Raw genomic sequence first — 20606 nt, 5'->3', positions numbered from 1 at the left:
TCATAAAACCTTGAACTCCTGGATCCAGAGTAGGGATTGTCATTCATTGAGATCTGGCTGGGTTTAATTCTCTTTTTAGTGTATCCGATTACAGGGTAAACTTGGTCCAATCACAGGGTTTTCTGAAGCAATTGTTTGACCCTCCTCTGCACTTCCCACACCTGATCAGATGGGGTGAAAGAGCAATCTTTAAAATGTGATACATTTGTAGTACATGGTTGTAGCATTCATAATTGGTAAGCTCTAACTTGTAACTAAACACTGCTACTACTATTTCTGTATGACGGAAAATCCATGGTGGGGTGTCTAGTTTGGCTATCCATTCAATGGCCTCCTGAGATGCAGAGTGGAGTAATGAGGCACCACCCGCAACAGGTCTTAGTGCGAAGATTGATGTGATGTGTTTCATGGTCAGGGTCTCATGACCGCAATCACACCTTGGTCGTCCACGCCCTGTGCAGATTCGGTTGAGTGATATCCACTGACTTCAAGGGAGGTCGACACTAGGTTCCTCTGCTCTTGCTGAAGAGGCATTAGGTTTTAGTTTTCCTTGTGTCTCACTGCTGTGTTATGTTGATGATATTTGGTGGTGTGATAGCCTGAAACCTTTACAGTAACACGCCGAAAGTTTGTACTGATTTCAGCGGAAGAACACAATGAATTGCCTATTTCGTTATTGCATTCTCACAACATTTATTCTTCTGATTTTGCACCTTCTAAGTTTGGCAACGGAACTTTTGTTATTGCTTCTGGAATCAATGGCCCAGATTTGTGCAATGTTGGGAAGGCTCTGCAGAGCTTTAAAAATGGTGGGTGGGACCTGGATATGGAAATGCCGCCCTCCATTTCTGACAAAACAATATTTTGCTGAAAGAGGAAAGCAGGGGGCAAGGCGTGACACACACAGGAGGGAAGCCCAAACTCACCAGGGTCATTTGAACTTAGTGCTGAGTTCAAACAGACCCCGTTTTGGCTGTTGCAAGGGCCCTAACCCGCAGTGTAGGAGTCACAAATTGATGGAAGGGCGGGTAAAGCCTTTACAACTGTCATGATCTGAAGTTTTTTAAATGCCCCAATCTGTAAACTTTAAAAAACACAGGCAGCAACTTTCAGTGAGAGTTTAAGTAGCTCAATGCTGGAGTGATTTGATTGACAGGCATAGGTTAGAAAGAAGTAGCATCTAGTCTTGCACGTTCAATAGAGCTCTTTGTTGAAATTTCCCTGAGGGCCATCATTATGTCATTATGAATGCTTGGCTGAGCTTCAAAATCTACAATTGACTCAGCAGGGGGTTCTGAGTTCCCAGTTTGACTGACAGTTAAAAGAGTCTATTAAAGGATTAGCTGTCTTGATGTGGGGTCTAAATAGAAGTTTGCTTTTATCAGATATTAACCACTTGAGACTTAAAAGCTTTGATTGGGTTCTATGAATGGGGTTTTTGTCACTATCAAATGTGTAGGAATGAGAGCTATATTAGATTGTTAGCAGTTTATTTTTTCCATTCTGCACATGGCTCCTGAGGTCTGCCCATGTTGGATGCTGGATGAGTGGCTATTGAGGTGGTGTGGAGGGTATGAGGGGCCATGGGGAGTGGGTGGGGAGTTGAGGGGCGAGGGTTAGAAGGCCTAATAGCTTGTAAAACAACTGGGACAAAGTCCCAGAGAACTTCAAAACAGCCTGCCTCGGCACTTGACTGCTTCCATGGCTACCCCTGATCTGCTTCCGGTGTCAGTTGGCCCGAATGTATCCTGCGCCCACTCCCCCAAGTGAAAATTGCATGCTTCAGGGTACTTTTTACCGAAGCAGGTCCAGCGAGTCAGGAGATTTCCCGATTCGAGCTGCCTGCCTCGGTAGCCAAAACCTGGCCCTATGTGTCTGTCCAGTATTGACTTGTGACCTCTCAGCTGGCTGGTTTCACACGCTATTTTGCTTTCTAAAATAAAACAACAGTGAATCATAAACTCAGACAATTACAGGCCAATCAGTTTTAACTTTGATGGCGGGAGAATGTTTAGAGGTGATACTCCAGAACAAAATGAACAGATTAATTAATGAAAGCCAGCATGGATTGGTTAAAGGCAAATCATGTTTAACTAACCTGAGTGAGCTTTTTGGTGCAGTAACAGGCATGGTTGATGCGGTGTATATGGACTTCCAAAAGGCATTTGAAAAGTGCAACCTAATAGATTTGCCAGCAAACATGAAGCCCATGGAATAAAGGAGAAAGTGGTATCATGGGTATGAAGTTGGCTGAGTGACAGGAAACAGAGCAGTGAATAATTGTTTTTCAGGCAGGAGGAAGGTATATAATGGGGTTCCCCGGGGGTCTATACTAGAACCACTGTTTTTCTTGATATAAGTATATATATTAATGACCTAGACTTGGGTGTGCAGGGCACAATTCAAAACTTGCAGAGGGCACAAAACTTATAAGTATTCTGAGGGGGACGGTGATAACCTTGAAAAACTGTTACAGGCTGTTGGAATGGGCGGACATGTGGCAGATGAAATTTAATACAGAGAAGTGTGAAGCGATACATTTTGATAGGAAGAACACAGAGAGGTGATACAAAATAATGGGTGTACTCCCAAAGCGGGTGCTGGAAGAGAGATACCTGGGGGTACATGTCCACGAACTGTTGAAGGTGATAGGGCAGGTTGAGAAAGTAGTTAAAAAGGCATATGGGATCCAAGATTTTATAAATAAAGGCAAAGAGTACGAAAGCAAGGAAGTTATGGTGAGCCTTTATAAAACTCTGGTTTGGCCTCAACTGGAATATTGTGACACTGCACTTTAGGATGGATGTGAAAACAATAGAAAGAGTGTAGAAAGGATTTATAAGAATGGTTCTAGGGATGTGGAACTTCAGTTACTTGGATAGATAGAATAAATACAGAGAAACGGTTCCCATTGGTGGAAAGGTTGAGAATCAAAGGACATCAATTTAAGGCGGTTGGCAAAGGAGCCAATGGTGACATGAGGAAAAACTTTTCTATGCAGTGAGCGCTTGGGATCCAGAATGTTCTGCCCAGAGTGTAATGGAGGCAGCTCAGTTGGGGTTTTCAAAAGAGAATTGGACGAGCACCTGATGAGACAAAATGTATAAGGCTGTGTGGAAATGATGAAAGGGTGGGACTAGTTATTGAAACATGTAAGATCCTGAGGGGACTTGACAAGGTGGTTACTGAGAGGACGTTTCCCCTTGTGGGGGGATCTAGAACTAGGGGCCACAGTCTAAAAATAAGGGGTCTCCAATTTAAAACAGAGGTGGATTTTTCTCCCAGAGGGTCGTTAGACTTTGGAATGCACCATCCCAGAGAGCAGTGGAGGCTGGGTCATTGAATGTTTTCAAGACGAGTGAGACAGACTTTTGATCAACAAGGGAGTCAAGGGTTATAGAGGGCGGTCAGGAAAGTGTGAAGTTAAGGCCACAGTCAGATCAGCCATGATCTTATTGAATGGCACAATGCCTACTCCTGCTTCAGTTTCTTATGACCTTATGAGCTTAGCTGAGTTGCTTTTTGCTGAGTGCCGGTATGGACACAAGGCCCTGAATGGCCTCCTTCTGTGCAGCGCTTGTACTATGATTCTGTGATTTATTGCAATGAAAATAGCTGACAAATCAAGGTCTGAACATTGGTTTGATAGTCAATGATTAGGTAGGATGCTATCATGGCTAATAGGGAGCCCAAGAGAACTCACACAGCCAAAGGCTTTGCACTGCACTCCATTCCCCTGGGTTGAATGGGTTTTATTTCCCAGGTGGAGTGTGGTCACTGCACTCCTGTTTTGATATGTGAGGGATGGGGAAGATTGCAGTTCTACCTGTGACTTCGATAATAATCACAACGCCCTCAGTGACGGAGCCTGTGAAGATGACTGTGGAATGCACTGTCTGTGTAACTCAGGTTGAAGGATGGGCATTGCCCTTTGTGCATTTGGACAGGAGTGCTTAAGGATTCTCTCCTATGTGAAACTGAAGATAATTCATTGGAGACCCTCCTTAGTTGACATCTTTAATGTGTCACAGACCCTTGGTGACAGGCTCAACAGTGAATTGCAGCACTTAGAGTGTGTCAAACAGCACAAGAAGGTCTCCAGGAACATAGGAGCAGGAATAGGTCATTCATCCCCTTGAGCCAGCTCCACCATTCAATAAGATCATGGCTGTTCTGGTTGTGATCTCAGCTGCACTTCCTGTCTGCCCCCCTCATTAGCCCTTGACTCCCTTGCCTAACAAAAATCTTTCTAACTCATTCTCGAATAAATTTAAAGCCCAGATTCATCCATGGGCTGAGTTCCCCCATCTGACCTTGGGCCATCACGGGAGTGTCAGTTGTCAGCCTCAGTACCTGGCTGGAGGGGCGGAGGACAGAGGTTGTGGGTGGGGGGAGTGGGTACTGTTGCGAAATCAGCCAGGATTCCCTCCTACTCCTAACTTAGCCGCTGACCACAGTTGAAAGCAACCAGAGGACATAGATTCAAGATAAGTGTCAGAAGGTGTAGGGGGGACATGAGGAAGAACTTTTTTACGCAGAGGGTAGTGGGTGTCTGGAATTCGCTGCCCAAGTTGGTGGTAGAGGCAGAAACCCTAAACTCTTTTAAAAAGCACCTGGATCTGCACCTAAAGTGCTGTAAGCTGCAGGGCTATGGGCCGGATGCAGGAAGGTGGGATTAGAAAGGGCACCTGGGTGTCCTCGGGCTGGCATGGACAAGATGGGCCGAATGGCCTCCTTCTGTGCTGTAACTTTCCTATGGTTCTATGGGCGTGTGGGCATTGGCTGAAGCCAGGGTCTGCCTCTGCTTGCGATGCTTCTCAGATGGGTAGTCTGCCGGCACACGAGGGCCACTCTCATCCTGGTAGATACTCCTGCTCTTTGCCAGGATTTGAATTTGGTGTCATGTATGAGACATGAAGGCTGGTTATGCTGGATCACAAACATCCATAGCGCCATCTCAGCCTCAAGGTGAGCCTGAAAACACTCCAGCGTTGAATCTTGTAGCATAAAAAGCAGGCCATTCGTCCCATCATGCCTGTGCTAGCTCTTTTAAAGAGCCACCCAATTAGTTCCTCCACCCTGCCTTTTCTCCATAGCCCTGCAAATATTTCCTTTTCAAGTATTTATCCAATTCCCTTTTAGAAGCTACTATTGAATCTGCCCCTTCCAGATCACCACAACTCGCCGTGCAGAAAAAATTCTCATCTCCACCCCCGCCTGACTGCCTCAATTTTTGCTGCCAATTATCTTAAACATATATATTTGATTATTTTATTATAATGTAGAATTTGTGTTTTTTTCCCCCCCATTTTCATACACTTCATGTAAATACCACAGTGGGATTTGAACTCTTGTTCTCTGGATGATTCATGCAGGCCCTAGATTACTCATCCAGTGTCATGACCAGTTCACTGATATGCCCCTATGGAACATTTTAAATACTGCCCTAAATAGCTACCTGCCAATCTGCACAGGTTGAACTGGCAGTAACAATGTGAGTGGAGCTGGAGAAGGGGTCGGTTCTCAACATTGTTTTCCCCCATTTACAAGCATCCCTGATGGGAGCAATAACCCAAATGTCAGAGCTGGAGGGACTGTAGCAATAAGCAGGCAGAACCTTGTTTTTTTAAATTTTCAGACCCTTATTAATCAACCTTACGGGCCTAGAAAGGGACAGTGGTGAGATTAAAATTGACTCCACTCGCTTTTCCACCCATTGACCATGACAAGTTGGAAATACAGTCTGTAAAACATTAATTGTAGGCGCACTGAGTCACATTTTTAAAACAAGTATTTTACAAATTGTATACACTATCAAGAGAGTTCAGATTCATTAGCTTTGCCTTTCTAATGTCTGTATATGTGCTTATAAACAAAATAATATTACTTTATGGTACTTTATTTACTAATATATTTATGCAGGATAATCCCATTTAGTCTGACAATTTTGAACATAAGACCTTTATTGGCAATGCTACAAGAAAGGCAATTTTAAAAAAAGATCATGCAATAATAGCTATTGGGTTTAATTTTCACTAGCAATGGCAAGAAGGGGAAGTGATCATTGCTGCCTGGGAATATAAATTATGTCCATCACAGTGTAGACACAACCCTGTGATACAGGTAGTGATCACTGTACAAAAACCCAACATGAAAGACCAACAGGAACAGAAGCAGCTTGAGAGCTCTTTATGAGACTCAGGAGCTAATGTCCTTTATTGAAGAGGTCCTGAGGGTTAGTGGCAAAAGCGTTAAGGACTAGAATGATTGTCCAAATCCTTGCTGTGATGAGAATGGCCTGGGAGGAAATTACCAAGAAGGTGACCATTATAGGATCAGCCAAGGACCCGCCAGTAACATTTCATTTCGTCAAATTTCCTTTTGGTTATCCAAACGTCAGCATTTCCAGTATTCCATGGTCGTGACAGAAGTATTGACTCAAAAGCACAGCTACTCATTTCTCTTGAGGCAAATATTTCATAAGCAAACACTGCCTTCCTTCCACTAAGTTTAAAGAAATATCCATCGACAACCCTTCCTATCTCTGTAAGCTCTTCCAGCCCTACAACCATCCAAGATACCTGCGCTTCTCCAATTCTGGCCTCTGGACAGTCACCAATTACCATTGCTCCACTAATAGAAACCATGCCTTCAGCTACCTAGACTCTTCCTGAGCCACTCTGTCTCACTGTGTCTCTTTCCTCTTTTAAGTTGCTTCTTGAAACCTACCTCTTTGACCAAACTTTTGCTCACCTGTCCTAGTAACTGTTTCTGTTGTTGGGTGTCAAACTGTTTGATAACACTCATGCGAAGCACCTAGGGATGTTTACTATGTTAAAGGCACTATATAGATGCAATGTGTTGTTGCTGGGTGATAGAGAACAAAGGATCTTGCAACATATCCCATTTTTAGGGCAAACTATGCAAAAGCATTTCACAGCTACTGATTGGTTCTGAAGATCAGTCATTCTTATACAGCCATTGGGCAGATCAAGATGTCACAAGCAAATGGCTAGATAATGTTTAGTTGACGTTTTTTGAATGAGGGAAGAATGTTGGCTCGGACAACTCTCTTGTCCTCTTCAAATGGTGTTGGATTTTTTATGTCCACCTGGTCAGGGCATCGAAAAGTTGGCAAGTCCAACAATTCAGTATGGTACTGAAGATTTTGGCTAGATGACATGCTAAAGTCTTGGAGATGATCTTTTACCAACAACCTTCAGACTTAAAGGCAAGAAAGCTATAAGTGGGCCAAGCCAACAGGTATTGATTCAATCATTAAATTATCCACAAAAGGAAGGGGAAGATTTTATTACAACCTGTTCCTCTGTCAGTATTTCTGTTGGTCAAACTGGTTGGTTTTAAGGAACATCTTAAGGAAGAGAGACAGAGAGAGAGGTTTAGGGAGGAAATGAAGGCACAGCCACTAATGGTGCAACAAAGGACATGGGGGATGCAAAAATGGGCAGAGCTGAAGGAATGCAAAGACCTCGGAGGGCTGGACAGTAATTGGGATGTGTGAGGCCGTGGAAGGACTTAAACATGAGGATTAGAATTTTAAAATTGATGGTCGGTGGCTAGGGAGCCAACTTTGGTCAGTGACCACAGGGATGATAGGTGGTTAGCACTTGATATGAGTAGGGGAATGGGTAGTAGAGTTTTGGATGACCTTAAGTTTACGTAGAGTGGAAAACGGGAGGTCGGTCAGGAGAGCGTCGGAATAACTGATTCTGGAGGCAACAAAAGAAGGGTGAGGATCTCAGCAGCAGCGAGGCTGAAGTCAGGGCAGAGACAAGCAATATCACAGGTGGAAATAGGAAGTCTTTGTGGTGGAGAGGATATAGATTTGGATGCTCAGCTCAGAGTCAAATAGGGAGGTGAAGTCGGCACAGGTGGGGAGCTGAATTGTGGGAGGTAACGGTGGGCTGGCCCACAGTAGTTTTGTAGCTCTGGGGAGGAGCAGTCCTCATCCTACCAACTCCCCCAAAAAAAGGCACACTGAAATCCTGGGGTCTTTTCTTTAAGTAACATCTAGCAGCCTCTTTAAGGATCATTGCTTAGGTTGCTCAAGACCCAGAAATATCCAAAGGAGCACCCGTGTCGCAAACTCCGACTAGAAAAAACAAATTTAGGAGTCCAGGTCTCAAATATGTTCAGAGGCCTTATTTCAATATGAAATGAAGCCTGCACTGATGGGCCTGCCTAAAGACAAGATGGCTGCGAGCAATGAAGCAGTGACTGGAGCATCAATGCAAATCAGATGTGGGCCTCTGCTCTGCTCCATTTGTTGTCAGTCCTTCCGTTTTATGCCCATGAATCAGGCTCAACGATAGAGAGAACCTCTTCCCATTGGAAGGAAGGCTTGAAAACCAGAGGACACCGATTTGGTGAACGGCAAAAGAACCAATGGTGATTTGAGAAACACCATTTCTTTTAAAGCGGCGAGTGGTTAGGATCTCCTGAGAGCTTTGCCTCAAAGGTAGCACTGTCGCTATCTTTCACCCGCGCCGTCCAGCACCCCCACTCCAGAAATTTGAGTGCCTAATCTTGGCTGACACTCCTGGTGGATGTTACTATTGTGGGCATGCTGAACTGTTGGAGGTGCCATCTTTTGGATGATGCGTTACATCGTCCTAATGAATCCTCCTTTGGCTCGGTGTAAAATTTTATCCGATTACACCCCTGTGAATTGTCTTGGAATGTTTTACTACATTAAAGGCGCTGTAGCAATGCAAGTTGTTGTTGTTGTTCCTTGTGGGCCTTGGTCGTGTGGGGAAGCTGGTGCAATCCAGATGGGCATGCTGCACCACAGCGCCTGACTGGCGCCCATGACTCACCTCAAACATTTAGGTGAAGCCCAAGGGTGAATTCTCGGATGTCACTGTGTGTCCCGTTTTGAGGCATGAAGGAATTGAGGCTCTTTTTTTTGTCTTTGGGCTGGGGGAGCAGTGAGCTACCAGAGGGCCTGGTTTGCGATCTTCCCCCACTTTGTTTGTCAAGGGTGAATAGGGCTGGAAAATTGCTCGGGAATCCACACTGCCGTATCCCTTCCCCCGACCTCCATTTCCCGTTCCCTAGCTCGAGCGGCAAAGTGTATTGTCATTAGATCTAAATCAGGAAACGATGTACTTCCACCTTATTTCTTGCGATTTTCGCCTTTGGAAACGTGGGCGGAAATGGGTGCCCATTACCTTCATTTAGTGTCCCTCACTTTCATGATAGCTTGCTCCAAGGGCATGCTGCCTCTGTGGAAGGTGCCGTTATCAAAAGTGGCCATTTTCCTCCCTTCTTCCCCCATTCGTTCTCCCTTCTCCCACCCTGGCACCCCCCCCACCCCCCCCCCCCCCCACCCCAAGCTCAAGGCAGACACCCTATTAAGACACCCTATTACAGAAAAGAATCCTACTGATAACCTCCCCCTCTGCTGTTCCCTGCAAAAATATTCAAGTTCAGCTGATTGCTGGAAGCATCACTGGGGAGAGCAGTAACTGAGGTGGACAGAGCAAAAGCCCATCGCGCTGATGTCTTGCTGCTTTTATCAGCTGGCCCCCTCTGCTGATGAGAATACATGCAGTTTCTTTGATGTACAGATCACTAGGCAGAAGCTTGGTTTCTAGATAAATAGAACGTCCTTTGAAGGACAGCAGGTAATTTATCTTTAGACTTGCCGCAGACATTATGGACTAGAAGTTAGCCTGGGCGTGTTTTTTTTGGCCAAGGCATAGTGCTCTGTGCCAGCAGCATGATTCTGAACAGAGAGGCCCGAGATTGGCTTGAAAATTGGGCCTTAGGCCTCATCTAAGCCTTCCGCCCTCCGCCCCGGATTGAATTTTGGACCACCTGCCTTGCTGGAAACAGCTCTGTGAGGTAAACGCTGAGAGTCGGGAGTGGGTGGAGGGGATGGGGAGGATAGTGAGTGGAGAAGATAATGTGAGGGACGCTAAATGTGGACAGCGGTGATCTCCGTGCTCCTCCCAGCTCCACGTTGAAATAATTTTTAAAAACATACTGCGTGTTCATCAACAGCCATAGGAAGCTCCAAAAAACCGAGTTTCTCCCACAGCTAAGATTTTCTGTAGCATCTTTAAGGTGCCTAATACCCGTTTTAGACACTCACACAGGACATCTTATAAAAAGAGTCCCACAAATTTCGCAGTGGGACGAAGGCCTGCTCAGTTAGGATACAGACAGTCCCACTGCCAAACTGGTACAATTGACACCTAATTCATTTCGTGAAACATGGGCTCACCGCCTACTGATTTGCACCTTGACAAATAGTTTCCCTGTACAGTCAGAAGGCAAAAATCAAAAAACCATCCATCGGACGAAAGGAGGCTGCTTTCTGGGCTTAAGTATCAATAATTTAATTGCCTGGCAATACAGAATAATCTTTTTAACGTTCAAATAATACTTCAATGCCAAACTTAAGGTTGTTGTGCAAGAGGCTGGCATGCCTGCTGTATCCTTTGACCTTTGAAGTCTGGTCTAATATACCTCCCACTTCTCCAGCTCTACCACTGTGACTCTTTCCTTAAACTCCTCCACTCTCCACTGTGACTCTTTCCTTAAACTCCTCTGCCTTTCTATGTTCCCCCTGCCCAAAAAACCTCCTTGAAACCTACCTCTTTGACAGTGTTTGGTTGCACTTTGACTTCTCAGCTTTGATGACCAACTGGGTCACATCTTGGGACATTTTTCTATGTTAGAGGTGTCATATATATTCAAGCTTTTGAAGCTGTTCTGTGAGATGCCTGGTGAATTTATCAGCTTTTTTGTCTTCACATCACATTTATAAAGAAAAGAATAACTTGCATTTATATAGTGCCTTTCACAACCTCAGGACATCCAAGGCACTTTCCAACCAATGAAGTACTTCTAAAGCATATTCCCTGCTATATTGTTGGAAAGCAGTCAATTTGCACACAGCAAGCTCCCACAAATTTCATTAAGGTAATGATCTTGTGTTGTTTGAGGGAAAACTGTTGGACAGGACACTGGAAGAACCCACCCTGCCTTTCTTGAAATAGCACCAGGAGATCTTCTGTGCCCACCTGAGAGAGTGGACAGGGTCCCGGTTTAATGTCTCATTGGAAAAGGCTTTATAATGAATGCGTTCGTTTTACCCTGACTGTAACGTAACTCTAACTGGCATTGTGGTGATTTATTGCCTGTTTGCACTGGTCAGGAGATGACAATCATTGGTGACCACATGGTCTCAATTGTACTTCCCCCTTCCCCACCACCCCCCCTGACCCCGCCAGCTGATCAATATCTCGCCAACGGCACCAGCTGCCTGGAAGTTCCTCGCCAAAGCCTTTGCCACCTCTGCCTCCCTGCCTCCTTACAAAGCCCATCCCTATAACCAACCTTTTGGACAGCCCCTCCTAATAGCTCTTCCTTTGATTCAGCCCCCATTTTATTTCATTTGTCTTGTGCCTCTGTAACGTGTCTGCCAACAGTTTTAAAACGGATTGTCCAAGGCTTTTCCTTCTGACCAGACCAGACCAGACCAGTCCAGAGCAGGGATTGGCAAGAGGATTTGAATCAGCCAAAGAATCGAATCTGAACCATTGTGGTGTTTTTGTTTTGCCTTTGTTAAGATTTTAAACTGAGCATGTAGGTGTCAGTTAAATACTATTTTCTCAAAACATTACTGCTCTTCTGACATGTCTAATAGTTGGCACACCGCTCTCCTCCTACTGTGGCAAATGTATGCAGATCCCAGTAGCTGCGGTGGATTTAGGATTAGTGGAATTAGTTCCCTGTAGCAGTAAGCAACTCGCCTCCCTGTATTAGCACGGGCAGATATCTTTGTTTCTTTATTCATGCCCCATGCAGACTGTAACATAGAGTTTAGTAATATAGATATCTCCTCCTACTTGGCACCTGCTCTGGATTCCCCCTGTTTATTTTTCTCCTCTCGTTTTCTGAGTCTTTGCAATTTGCTTGCTGTCCCCTCAAACAAAGCACCTGGTATTTTAGTTATTTTTTTTTTTAAATCCCAGTAAGCTGGTGATAACAATGCTCAGTTTTTATTTTGATGCATGTCTGAAAAGTGTGCAAAATGCTTGTTTTGCTGCCATACATAAATTTCACTTACAACTTGCAATGTGGTTCAATAGAAACCAGCAGCAGGCAAATCTTAAAGCTCTAAATACCTTGCCCCTGCTGCTTATCATGTGTCAGTGAGACACCAGGTTAGGGAGGTGGGCTGGGGGCGGCGGGCGATGGGCTGGTGAGGGAAAACTGATTATTTTGCCGTTGCGACATTGCTAGTCTTGTGTGTGCAGGGAAGATGAGAACTAGAAGCTGCTGACGTGTTGGTGGGCCTGCTAAAGTCAGACAGCAGCGCACTTGTGTGTTTACAGTTAGATTAGACAGCTGATAAAGTCGTCTTAACTCACAGTCCAATGACCACAGCCTCCATCGCTGCAGGGCCAGCAAACGTTACCCGCTGTGGTAGCAGCACTGCTGAGATGCACTTCTAGGAAGGTGTGGACTGATCTTAACAGGCAGTGAACCTCTGCATTCGCAGAATACGGGCAGCTCTGAATAGATAACACAGCCATCAACACTTCTGTTTTGTTTTCTCTGGTGCTTTGGGAAGCTGCAGACACATGTTTCAAGTCTTTTTGTACAAGCTGCTTTTCAAAATGTCATTGTACATGCCCAGTGTGTCCGCATTGGTTGGGCACACAGCAGCATGAAGCTGCAGAGGGTTTCTTGTCAAGCGCTGAGTTTATTTTAACCCGGCGCTTTCGTGTTCTTTAGTGTTTTACACGCAAAGCAATGTTTGAGGCTGAGTTATAAGAAGCTTTAAAGACACTTTTATCCGAGTTGTTAACAGCATTGTTGTGTGCGCAGGAGTTGGCTCCTTTTAATTCCAATTGAGGTGAAATTATTCACTTCAGCACCTGTAGATATTCGTGCGTTTAAAAATCCAGACCCTATGTATTTCCATTAAGAATGATAGTTTGATTTGGCCTGCTTACATGATTTAAATTTTAAAAAAGTTTGATCTTTTTCCTTTAAATTAACATTTAGATGAAATAATTAACATTTTAATTTTGGAATGCCATTAAATCCAGATTACCAATCACTCCCTGACATTTATGCTTGCTGCTCTTGTAAGGGTGCTGCTAATTGTTCCCTAGGGCAGGATTTTGAGGTCGTGGGGTGGCGGGCCTGGGAGTGGCTGGGAAACGGTCCCCTGCCTGCGATTGGCCCTCGACCACGATTTCACGCTGGCTGGCCAATCGATGGCCTAGCCAGCGAGAAACAAGGGCTAAGAGCCTCAGTGCTGCCGGGGTGGTGGTGGTGGTGGTGGTGGTGGGGGGGTGGGGGGGTGTGCGGGAGGAGGGCGAGCGCTGGCATCAGCGCGGGCATGGGGGGAGTGCTCACTGAAAACTCCCTGAAGGCAGAGAGCTGAAGAATTTTAACATCAAAAATAAAGACCTTGAAAATCTGGAAAAAAAATGTCCCCACACAGGACTCACTCACAGGAACATAAACCTAATAAAAATCACGTCACAACATTTTAATCTTTTTTTTAATCTAATTACGGAAACCTCAACGTCGTGGATGAGGTTTCCTCAAAAGTCCAAAGGCCGGGTGGTCGATTTGCCCGCCCGCCCACCGTAACATTGGAAGGGCGGTGAAAGATATAGCTTAATTAATTGATTAATGGCCTGAAGAGGCCTCTTAATTATTGGCGGGTGCGCTGCTGACTTGCGTGCGCACCAGCTGACTGAAATATCACCCGCTGTTTCATGCTCGAGCGTGACAGGCGCCCGCCCGCACACCCAGCAGAAAATCCCGCCCCTAATGTTTGGAGGTCACAACTATATCTTTGGTGCTTCTCAGAAACAAATTCAGACAAAAAACTTGACACCGTGCCAAAAAGGAAAGATGAGGGATGTGGGGGTGGATGACTCAAAGTTTAGTCTGTAAAGTAGGTTTTGAGGAGAAGCTTAAAGTGGGGTGGAGAGGTGAAGGGTTTCAGGGAGGGAATTCCAGTGCTTAGGGCTTCACAATCAGAGCTGAAAGTGCAGCCGCTAACAGTGGTGTATGTTGTAATATGCCTTTAAGGGATAGCAGCATGCTATCACTGGAAGGGAAGTGTGTCATGTGATCCAGTCTCAGTTTCATTCTTGCCTGTGAGCAGAACACAGCACAGCTCTGATGTCTTCAAGCTTTCTGCCCTTGAATAAATGTTACTAGTTTAAGTAAATGAACCCATTGCATCTTTACACAATATCCACTCCCCCCGCCGCCACTCCCACCCTTCGCCGATCAGTGATCGGTGACTTTGTATCATTATAAAGACATGACATGGGTTTTCAGCAGTGGCCAAACACTGTGGCCGTAAGATTAAGTACAAGTACAACATGGTGAAAAGCCTTAGATCGTGCTACATGGCATGAGACTACCCTAGCCATTTTGTCCAGACTGCAGTGAAGCTGCTGTGTCAGAGAGTGTTGAAATCACAATGTGCTGACTGCGCAGAAAAGCTTGAAGGCTTTTCAACACTTCCCTTCTTGTGATGGCGTGCTGCTATCTCATAAAGGCTTATTGCAACAGTGTGATGCGAATTGAGTATAGGTAAGAGACTGGAAAGGAGGTGGCATGGTGGATAGTGTCCCTGCCTCTGAGCCAGAAGCTCTAGGTTCAAACTCCACCCCAGGACTTGGCCAAGGAAGTTGCGTTCATAACGTGGCCAAACAGGTCGAGTATCAACCTGTACATCCTTACTATACACACCAATGGTAGGCAGTAAGAGCGGGAGAGATTCCTAGTCAGCATGGAAAGAAAAGGAGAGGAGGACCCTAAGCCAGGCAGTCAACAGCACCTAGAGGGGAGTGTGAGAGGAGGACTCTGAGACAGGCAATCAGCAACACCCACCACCTAATATCACATGAGAAACATAAGCTCATCGGTTGGTGAGAAACTGTGGCCAGGGAGTGTCATCAAGTAGCTGAGAATTAGAGAAATGCATTATTTTTAAAAGTAGGGGCTACTTGCATTTAAGTAAGAAACACAAGCAATAGGGAAGTAAAGTTAAGTCGAGGCCAGGTAAAATAAAGTTGGATAACTAAGCCAAAGTAAAATAAAGTTAACGCAAGGGAAGTAAATTGAAGCCATGGCAGGACAGCTAGGTCATGTGGAATGTGTGTCCTGTAATATGTGGGAAGTTGTGGATGCTACCAGTGTCCTAGACAACCACATGTACAGGAAGTGTCACCAGCTACAGAACCTTGAGCTTCAGGTTTCGGAGCTCGAGCGGCGGCTGGAGTCACTGTGGCACATCCGCGAGGCTGAGAGCTACGTGGATAGCACGTTCAGAGAGGTGGTCACACCACAGCTTAGGGGTCTGGAGGCAGAAAAGGAATGGGTGATCGCCAGGCAGTCCAAGAAAATTAGGCAGGTAGTGCAGGAGTCTCCTGGGGTCCCGCTCACCAATCGGTTTTCTGTTTTGGGTACCAGTGAGGGTGTTGGTTCTTCAGAGGAGTGCAGGCAGAGCTAAGTTTGTGGCATCACAGGCAGCTCTGCTGTACAGGAAGGGAGAAAGAAGAGGGGAAGAGCAAAAGTAATGGGGGATTCATTAGTTAGGGGAACAGACAGGCATTTCTGTGGCCATAGACGTGACTCCAAGATGGTATGTTGCCTCCCTGGTACCAGGGTCAAGGATGTCACGGAGCGGCTGCAGGACATTCTGGTCGGGGAGGGTGATCAGCCAGAGGTCGTGTTCCACGTTGGTACCAATGATATAGGTAGGGAAGGGGATGAGGTCCTGAAAGCAGACTTTAGGGAGCTAGAAAGGAGATTGAAAAGCAAGACCTCTAAAGCAGTGATCTCAGGATTACTCCCAGTCCCATGTGCAAGCAAGTACAGAAATAGGAGAATTAAGCGAATAAACATGTGGCCGGAAAGCTGGTGTAGGAGGGAGGGCATCAGATTTCTGAGGCATTGAGGCTGATTCTGGGGGAGGTGGGATCTGTACAAGTCAGATGGTCTACACCTGCACAGGACAGGGACAAATATCCTCACAGGGAGATTTGCTAGTGCTGTTGGGGTGGGGGGATGGGGGTTAAACTAGATTGGCAGGGGGTTGGGAACGTGAGGGCAAATTCAGAGCAGAGAGTGGGAAATGGAGAATTAGTGAGTGACTCTGAAAGATAGAAGCAGCACAGGTTAAAAAGCGTAAAGCACAGGAATTTGACAGTGTTAAAAGGTATATATGTAAATGCAAGGAGCATAGTAAATAAAGCCGCTGAGCTGAGGGCACAGATAGACACATGGCAACATGATATCATGGCTATAATGGAAACTTGGCTTATGGGGGGGGGGTAAAAATGGCAGCTCAACATCCCTGATATAGAGTTTTCAGGCAGGATAGAGGGGAGGATTAAAGAAGGTGGGGGTGTAGCATTATTGGTTAAAGAATCAATCACAACAGTGAAGAGGGATGATATACTAAATAAAGCATCAAATAAGGCCATGTGGGTTGAACTCAGGAATAAAAAAGGGGCAGCCACACTGCTAGGAGTGCACTATAGACCCCAAAATAGTGAAAGGGAGTTAGAAGAGCAGATATGTAGACATAATTCTGAGTGCAAAAGCAATAGGGCAGTAACCGTTGGGGACTTCATCTACCCTAATATCAATTAGGATGTGAACAGTGTGAAGGGCACAGTGGGCACAAAATTCTTGAACTGCATTGAAGAGAATTTTTTTACCCACCACTTAACAAGCCCAACAAGAGGGGCAGCAATTCTAGATTTAGTCTTCGAAAACGAAGCTGGGCAACTTGAAGTGGCAATGGGGGGCCATTTTTGAGATAGTGACCATAATATAATTAGATTTAGCATCATTATGGAAAAGAACAAAGATAGAACAGGAATAAAAGTTCTAAATTGGGGGAAGACACATTTTACAAGGCTGAGAGGTGAGCTGGCGAGTGTGAACTGGATACAGCTATTAGAAGGAAAAACTGTCAAATCAGTGGGAGGCATTCAAAGGCGAGATTCTGCGGGCACAGTGTAGACATGTCCCCACAAAGAAAGAGGGTGGCGCTGCCAAATCTAGGGCCCTTGGTTATCCAGAAGCATATAGGCCAAAATAAAGCAGAAAAAGAAAGCTTATGACAGTCACAATACTCTAAAAAGCCTAGAGGAGTATAGAAAGTACAGGCGTGAAGTAAAAATGGAAATTAGGAAAGCAAAGAGAGGATACGAAAAAAATATTGGCAGGTAAATTCAAATAGAATCCTAAGATGTTTTACCAGTGAATTAAGAACAAGAGAATAACTAAGGAAAAGATAGGGCCTATCAGAGATGTACATGGTAACTTGTGCGTTGATGCTGGGTAGGGTTCTCAATGAGTACTTTGTCCCTGTCTTCACTAAGGAGAGGGATGATACAGACATTCTAGTTAAAGAGGAGGAGTGTGAAATATTACATACAATCGGCATAATGAGAGAGAAGTTCTGGAGGGACTGGTGTCCTTGAAGGTGGATAAATCACCAGGGCCGGATGGATTGTATCCAATGCTGTTGAAGGAAGGAAATAGCGGATGCTCTGAGGATCATTTTCCAATCCTCACTAGATACAGGTGAGGTCCCAGAGGACTGGAGGTCTGCGAACATTGTAGCATTATTTAAAAAGGGTGCGAGGGATGAGCCAGAAAAATTATAGGCTGGTCAGTCTGATTTCGATGCTGGGAAAATTATTGGAAACAATTCTGAGAGACAGGATAAACTGTCCCTTAGAAAAGCATAGATTAATCAGGGATAGTCAGCATGTTTTTGTTAGGAGAAGATCGTATCTTACTAACTTAATAGAATATTTTGAGAAAGTAACAAGGAGGATTGATGGGGGCAGTGCAGTGGATGTTGTCTACATGGATTTCAGTAAGGCATTTGACAAGGTCCCACATGGCAGACTGGTCAGGAAAGTGAGATCGCATGGGATACAGGGGAAGGTGGCAGGTTGGATCCAAAATTGGCTCAATGACAGAAAACAAAGGGTAATGGTGGATGGATGTTTTTGCAAATGGAAAACGGTTTCCAGTGGTGTTCCACAGGGCTCAGTGTTGGGGCCCTTGCTGTTTGTTGTATATATTAATGGTTTAGACTTAAATGTGGAAGGCATGATTGGCAAATTTGCAGATGACACAAAAAAATGGCTATGTAGTTGATAGTGAAAAGGATAGCTATCGACTCCAGAATGATATCAATGGTTTGGTTGAGTGGGCGGAGAAGTGACAAATGGAATTCAATCTGGAAAAGTGTGAGGTTATGCGTTTGGGGAGGGCAAACAAAGCAAGGGAATACTCAATAAACAGGTAGTTATTGAGAGGGGCTGAGGAAGTGAGAGACCTTGGAGTGCATGTCCACAGGTCCTTGAAGGTGGCAGGACAGGTGGACAAGGTGGTCAAGAAAGCATATGGAATGCTTTCCTTTATTGGGTGAGGTATTGAATACAAAAGTAGGGATGTAATGATGGAACTATATAAAATGCTGGTTAGGCCACAGCTGGAATTTTGTGTGCAGTTCTGGTCACCACATTATAGGAAGGACACAATTGCGCTGGAGAAAGTGCAGAGGAGATTTACAAGAATAAGAACATAAGAACTAGGAGCAGGAGTGGGCAATTCAGCCCCTCGAGCCTGTCCCGCCATTCAATATGATCATGGCTGATCTCATTTTGGCCTCAACTCCAATTTCCTGCCCTCTCCCCGTAACCTTTCAACCCGTTACTAATTAAAAATCTGCCTATCTCCTCCTTAAATTTATTCAGCGTCCCGGCATCCACTGGACTCTGAGGTAGTGAATTCCGCAGATTCACGACCCTTTGAGAAAAGTAATTCCTCCTCACGTCTGATTTAAATCTACCGCCCCTTAGCCTAGAACTATGGCCTCTCGTTCTAGAATGCCCCAGAAGGGGAAACATACACTCCATGTCTACTTTGTCTATCCCCTTTAGCATCTTATATACCTCAATTAGATCTCCTCTCATCCTTCTAAACTCTAGTGAGTATAGGCCTAAACTGCTCAATCGCTACCCATAAGACAAGCCCCGCATCTCTGGAATCAATCTAGTGAACCTCCTCTGAACCACCTCCAATGCAACTACATCCTTCCTCAAGTAAGGGGACCAAAACTGTGCACAGTCCTCCAAGTGTGGTCTCACCAATGCCTTGTACAGTTGCAACAACACTTCCCTATTTTTATACTCAATTCCTTAAGCAATAAATGCCAAAATTCCATTTGCCTTCCTTATTACCTGCTGTACCTACATACCAGCTTTCAGAATGTTGCCAGGGCTTGAAAATTGCAGCTATGAGGAGAGATTGGATAGGCTAGGGTTGTTTTCCTTAGAACAGAGGAGCCTAAGTGAGGTGTACAAAATTATGAGGGGTCTTGATAGGGTAGACAGGAAAGACTTGTTTCCCTGGCTGAGGGGTCAATTACCAGGGGGCATAGATTTAAGGTGATTGGTAGAAGGATTAGAGGGGACATGAGGAAAAACTTTTTCATCCAGATGGGCATCTGGAATTCACTGCCTAAGTTGGTGGTTGAGGCTGAAACGCTCAACTTATTTAAAAGGTACCTGGATCTGCATCTGAAGTGCTGTAACCTGCAAGGCTACAGACCAGGTGCTGGAAAGTGGGGTTAAAATGAGTGGCTAGTTTCTTTTTGCTCTCTTTGGTTAGTACATGGGCTGCATGGCTTCTTTCTGCACCATAATCTTTCTATGGTTCTTAAATGAAGCCTCTACCATCACTATCCATAGCTGCAGGACTACAACATGCATGTGTGGGGTGGTGGGGTAGGGTGGTGAACTAATTGGTTGGACAGCTGGTATGGATCAGATTGTTGCCAGCGGCACAGAGTTTGAGTCCCCGCTCCGGTAGGGGTGGATTCGGGACCTGCCTCCTTGCCCTACCCATGGCGGAGGTCATGGTGCTGTGGGCCTGTCCTGCCTTCAGACAGAGAAGTCAAAAAGAAGAAGCGACTAGAATTGGGGGATGTAGAGAACTCGGAGGGTTGTGGGGTTGGAGAAGGACTTCACAGATAGGTACTGCCAAAGAGATGGTGGGAGCTGAACACATCAAACTGCTGTTATGACAGAATTTACAATCCTAAAAACAGAATCATTTGGGATTGGTAACAAGAAGCTCAATCAAGTGGCCAACATGAGCGCAATGCTACAACTAGACCTCACAAAGGCTCCCCAGGACCTGTATTTGCAATAAACTCTAAAACCATCGTCATACTATTGAGGTATAAATGTCACCAACTGAAAAATGCAACCGATTGTTAACGACTGCATTTTTCGAAAGCAAACCCAACTTCATGTAGCTTCCAACTTTTATAATGGATATTAACCTTGTATCCTTGTTGTCAAGAAAAGGGAGGTTTAGTTTGATTCATGCTATTAGTATGCAGCGAAAGGGCTTTTACTGCCAGAAATTTCAACAGATTTCTAATCACCCCTGTTTAGAGGAGAATTGCCAATAATTTCCTTTCTTAATCAGGTACCATTCATCCCTGGTGCGTGATACAGGCTGACCCCGTCTCGTGGAAAATGACACCCAACCAATGC

At 45.1% G+C, this 20606-nt stretch overlaps 1 protein-coding gene across 10 annotated transcripts in view; it reads left to right on the top strand.

Annotated features, from left to right (window-relative positions):
- lef1 (lymphoid enhancer-binding factor 1) overlaps positions 1-20606 on the top strand; it is a 170031-nt gene that overhangs the window by 105421 nt on the left and 44004 nt on the right. The window lies entirely within an intron of this gene.

Source organism: Cetorhinus maximus, chromosome 1, assembly GCF_964194155.1.
Source record: "Cetorhinus maximus chromosome 1, sCetMax3.hap1.1, whole genome shotgun sequence".
NCBI classification, from domain to species: domain Eukaryota; kingdom Metazoa; phylum Chordata; class Chondrichthyes; order Lamniformes; family Cetorhinidae; genus Cetorhinus; species Cetorhinus maximus.
The sequence above is the reverse complement of the archived record's forward strand: the minus strand, read 5'-3'. Positions and strand labels throughout refer to the sequence as shown.